This window comes from Palaemon carinicauda, chromosome 16, assembly GCF_036898095.1.
Source record: "Palaemon carinicauda isolate YSFRI2023 chromosome 16, ASM3689809v2, whole genome shotgun sequence".
Lineage (NCBI taxonomy): Eukaryota > Metazoa > Arthropoda > Malacostraca > Decapoda > Palaemonidae > Palaemon > Palaemon carinicauda.
In genome coordinates this window covers 130,239,050-130,244,092 of record NC_090740.1, presented here as the reverse complement: position 1 = coordinate 130,244,092, position 5,043 = coordinate 130,239,050, and the positions used below count along the sequence as shown (strand labels likewise).

The following is a 5,043-nucleotide window of genomic DNA, read 5'->3' as shown; positions in this document are numbered from 1 at the left end:
TGAAGTGACAACTAATTGCCGGCTAGAGAATACTGGACGTTCGCTAATATTTAAATGTTTAATCTTTTTAATGACAATAATACACACACACACATATAGGCTATATATATATATATATATATATATATATATATATATATATATATATATATATATATATATATATATATATATATATAACAGCACCTTTCAAAATAAAAAACTGCCATTACCCCCAACAAAAGCGAAATTACCCCCAGTGGGGTAATTTACCCCTATTTGGGAATTGCTGGTCTAAGGAGTATGGCTGGTGTATCTCGAGTAGATAGGGTTAGGAACGAAGTGATGAGAGTGAGAACGGGTGTAAGAAATGAGTTAGCAGCTAGAGTGGATATGAATGTGTTGAGGTGGTTTGGCCATGTTGAGAGAATGGAAAATGGCTGTTTGCTAAAGAAGGTGATGAATGCAAGAGTTGATGGGAGAAGTAAAAGAGGAAGGCCAAGGTTTGGGTGGATGGATGGAGTGAAGAAAGCTCTGGGTGATAGAAGGATAGATGTGAGAGAGGCAAGAGAGCGTGCTAGAAATAGGAATGAATGGCGAGCGATTGTGACGCAGTTCCGGTAGGCTCTGCTGCTTCCTCCGATGCCTTAGATGACCGCGGAGGTAGCAGCAGTAGGGGATTCAGCATTATGAAGCTTCATCTGTGGTGGATAACGGGGGAGGGTGGGCTGTGGCACCCTAGCAGTACCAGCTGAACTCGGTTGAGTCCCTTGTTAGGCTGGGAGGAACGTAGAGAGTAGAGGTCCCCTTTTTTGTTTTTGTTTCATTTGTTGATGTCGGCTACCACCCAAAATTGGGGGGAAGTGCCTTGGTATATGTATGTATGTATGAATCTTTCTGGAGGAATTTTCTACGTCATCGGAGCGAAGTCAATTTTCTTCAGGCTGTGATAATTTTCATTTAATCTCTTCTTAAGTGTAGCTTTATTTCTGTAAGATCAGTTTACTTAGAATTCATTAATTAAGCTATTCTCATATTTCAAAATATATATTTCTCAGAGAATATTTAGGTTTTCCATAACTATTATTCAGAGGTAAAAAAATCCAACTGTTTATGTACAGCTTTTAAATATTACTTTGTACATTTAGTTGATAATTTTCTCATCTATACTCATTTATATGTTAAAAATAGATAAAATAGTACTAGAAATTTATCTATTTTATGCCTTATGATATAAAATTACAATATATTTACAATTATAAAGATGTATTTGTTTACAGAGATTTTGTGATGTGTCAAACACCGTAACACCAACACCTTCGACGGTGCCGTTTTCAACCTTTTCAGTGATGTAAATCCACAGAAGAATTTCCATTTTCTTGTCTAACAGCATCCAGGACAGCTGTGTTTATTGGTATAACTGCCATTTCTAGATATGAATGCAGTGTCTTAGTGTATTTTCAAAGGATATGATGTAGGCGACAGTCCAGTGACACCTAAATAATCGGTAGGCAAATTGGTAGGGGCCTTAGGCTGGGATAGAAGTCTGAAGGTCATCGCCTTTAATCTTGTTTCGAGTAAAAAGGATCGTTTGTAGATCGGTGAACACAGGTTGGCCCAGGAATTGAAAGAAAATGGAAGTTTTAGTCCATCTTACTAAATCAAGGAGATAAGGTCTTACTTGAAATAGCTCAAACCAATTTTACCGAGATCGCTGTTGCCTTACCTGGTCGGGGGTTGTTTCACCCCTCAGTTACCTGTACTAGGGTTAGTTAGCAGGTGTGTCCACCATTCTACAAACTCCCTCCTTATTATAAGGCTACTTTCCTGGTCCTATCACAGGGGAACCCTTCTCACTACAGGATCTACACATTCAATTTCTTGTATTTTTTCGTAGGTATTTTGCATATTACTCTACATAACTAGTGTTGGAGCCTTTGTAGTATGTTGGGAAGGGGTTGGTATCGCCATAAGTTCTAGTAAAAAATGTCAGAAACGGCTATTTTTCAAGGGAATTAGAATAGAATGAAATATTAAAGAATAAACTAGTTTTGTAAATGCTTGTCCCAACAAACTACATACTAGGACAGGGTTGGGATCGCCAGAAAATAAAGTAAATGATGAATTAACTTCATATTATGGTATATCGGATCATAATAAAGAACATTTTTCCCCATAAAGAAAAACGATTTGACAAGTAATAAGAAATATATCGCCTGACCCAACAAACTACATTCTACCGCTGGTGTTTATTGTCAAAGCCACATTATCGTAACACAGAGAACAAGAAAGTCTACGATTTCTTCTTTGATGAAAATTTTCTCATATAGTAATTCTCGAATTTGAATTATTTTGTTGCATACAGATTGCTGCAATTTATAACACCCTTAGTATTCATGGTCTGCATTTTCTACTAATCTCTTCAGTTCTAAATCATATGCTTTGCCATTTTTTTTAATTCACTATATCATCAGGTTTGTTCAACTTAGCACAGTTTATACATTTTATCTGTTGTGAGTGACATTCCTTGGTGGTGTAATTTCCTGAACATTTCCCGGACAATTTATGATCAGTCTCGAACTTAAAATCTTTTTCATAATGTTAATACCTTTGACAGTGATAGCAGGTGATCACAAGATACCTATCATGTATGTTTTAATTATAGTACTGCATCACAATATAACTGTCACCATTATCATTTATAGACTTCCGAACTTCAGGACGTCAGGATCACATTTCAACAAGTAGTGGATAGTCCCACCTGCAGCACTTATCTTTAATGCCAGACTAACTTTTATACTTATTTTGGTAATTATAGTTCAGTTGTAACTTTAATCCTCTCCTAATACCTTAGCTGGTTATTTGGAAAATATAAAAATATCATACTTAAAAGTTTGTAGAAAATAAGTTTGTTGTATAGTGTATTGTGTGGTGTTTTGAATGTTTTTGATAATGCCATGGTGGAAATCCATAGTTTTTGAGTTACAGTCGTTTGACTGCCATAACTTAAAAGCTATAGCTTTGCGCTAGTGATGAACTTTTTTTAAAAATTTTTGTTTCTGCCAGTCATCACCATATAAAAACCAGACATCTTAATGAAATAGAATATTACCATAATAAAAACACTGGAGTTATTGTTTGCAAAGACTTTCAGGCGTACAGCAAATATGACTTTTGAATCCCGTTTTCTATGGAGTCGTTCGTTGCCTTTTTGTTGTACAGTACTAGAAAAACCTCCTTACTCAATTGAGCTTTTGTTCCGTCACTAAATACAAACCAACGCTATTTATTTGGTATATTACTTTCGGTGAAGCTGAAAGACGAGCCATTAGATTTTTAGCAAGGGTTAACCATCCACCCGCTAGTTAGCGGGGGTTGGGGTTACTAGCTAACTTGCTCACTCACTCACACACCTGGGCTGTGAACCCACTTTTCTTTTGGCTCAGCTGGAGAACGAACCGACGCTGCCACTCTTCCCCTCACCAATTATTGACTTGTTGCCATTACTGACTTATCTTTTGTTTTCTTTTTCTTTTCACTGTGTGTGTGTGTGTCTGCTCTCTTCTTCGCTATCTCCATGGAAACCTACCCAGGACCTGAGGGTTGCTCCTTTTGGGACTTTCGTGTCATCCGTTGATACAAGCCCGCATCTGTTGTGTTCTGTCTGCTGGGAGCGGCGTTGTGACCAAGACAACACCTGCCTTGAATGCCGGGAGTGGTCTGCCTCCCAGTGGGGAAAGTTTGGTCGCCAGCGTAAGAAGAAGCTCAAGAGGGATTCTTCGCCTTTAGGGTCTTCCTCGAAGTCGAAGAAAACTAAGGCTTTTTCTTCCCCCCCCCAACCTCCTCCAAAGCTCCTGTTCGGTCAGTTTCCACCAGGGAACCATAAAACAGAAGCGTAGAACAGTTAACTCCAGGTCAACCTCGGTTCTCGAGGGATGGTGCTGCTTCCCCTAGCAAAGTGGCCCCGTCCCTCCCCCCGAGTGAGACCTGTTGTTTTTCGGATGTTTTTCAGGCATGTCCTTGGTTTGTCTGGCACCCTTCGCAGAAGGCGCTAATTGAGCTTCTTCAACTCGGTGCGGAGAGGAAGTAAACACCGACTTCCTCAGAGGTGGTTCCCTTGTCATTGCCGAGTGTGGGCTTACGAGATCCTGATGTGTTGTTTGCTGTGCCTGCCGATGACTCCTGCTCTGCCTCTTCCTCCGCCATTGCCAAAGACTACGCTTCCACCCCTTACTGAGCCGACTCTTCCATTGGGGTCAAAGCAAAGTTGGGGGTTGGTCTCTCCTGCGGGTGGGCATCTCTCGTCCTAGAGAGAGACCCCACCCCCTAGAGACCCTGATCTGGAGGTCTTCTAAAGATCTTCCTATTCCGGCCTATAAATAGCCACAGGTTAGTATCGTTAGGATAGATACAAATTACTTTCAAATTTCTCACAATGTTACAGGCATAAGTACTTCCCTAGCATTTAAGAGAAACTTTTCTGTTATGTAGGTACTTCAAGCAGGCATTTTCAAAGACAGGCAACTTCACCTCCCATTACCATGCAAGACGTAACCCACAGGAACCTGGATACGTTTACTCTGGGACCGGTGGTGACTGCTCAACAAGTGGCTTTGCTACTTCAGCTTCCTTACAGGACTAGTAACAGTTGGTCAATGGCCGATGTTACCCAGTATCAGTCTGGGATGGATGGATAGAATGACTGGCCATTTCTTCCTTTATCATCTCTTCTCTTGGGGCATAGCGTCCTGAGGCCTACCTCAGACTTCAGGTAAAAACCATTTTTACTTATATGGCTTGAAATATTACGTATATTTTATGCGTCCAATCTATGGGCGAGGGAAAATTGGGCTTTGTCTAGATTTAATTTTGAAGGTGTGGAATACCACCATTTACTTTTACCTGGCCAATTCATTGTGCTTGTTTCCACTCATTCACTATGATTGCTCAGTCCGTCAAACTCTCCAGCTTTATCAGACTGAAAGTTTACGAGGTGTCAAGGTACTTCTCACGCTCTTTCAAGCTGAGGGCTGTACCCCAGTTCAAATTTTCTTGCCAGTTAGA

At 40.1% G+C, this 5,043-nt stretch overlaps 1 protein-coding gene across 4 annotated transcripts in view; it reads left to right on the top strand.

Moving 5' to 3' along the window:
• The first annotated feature begins 1,273 nt into the window (after window positions 1–1,273).
• Window positions 1,274–5,043, top strand: part of LOC137655878 (solute carrier family 35 member E2A-like) — a 72,054-nt gene continuing 68,284 nt past the window's right edge. For 2 of the 4 annotated variants that reach the window (XR_011046893.1, XM_068390087.1), the window contains exon 1: window positions 1,280–1,486. The gene's annotated coding sequence lies outside the window, so the exon portion shown is untranslated. Of the gene's footprint in view, window positions 1,487–5,043 lie in introns of all 4 variants that reach the window. The other 2 variants (XM_068390090.1, XM_068390088.1) reach the window with 2 other exon arrangements.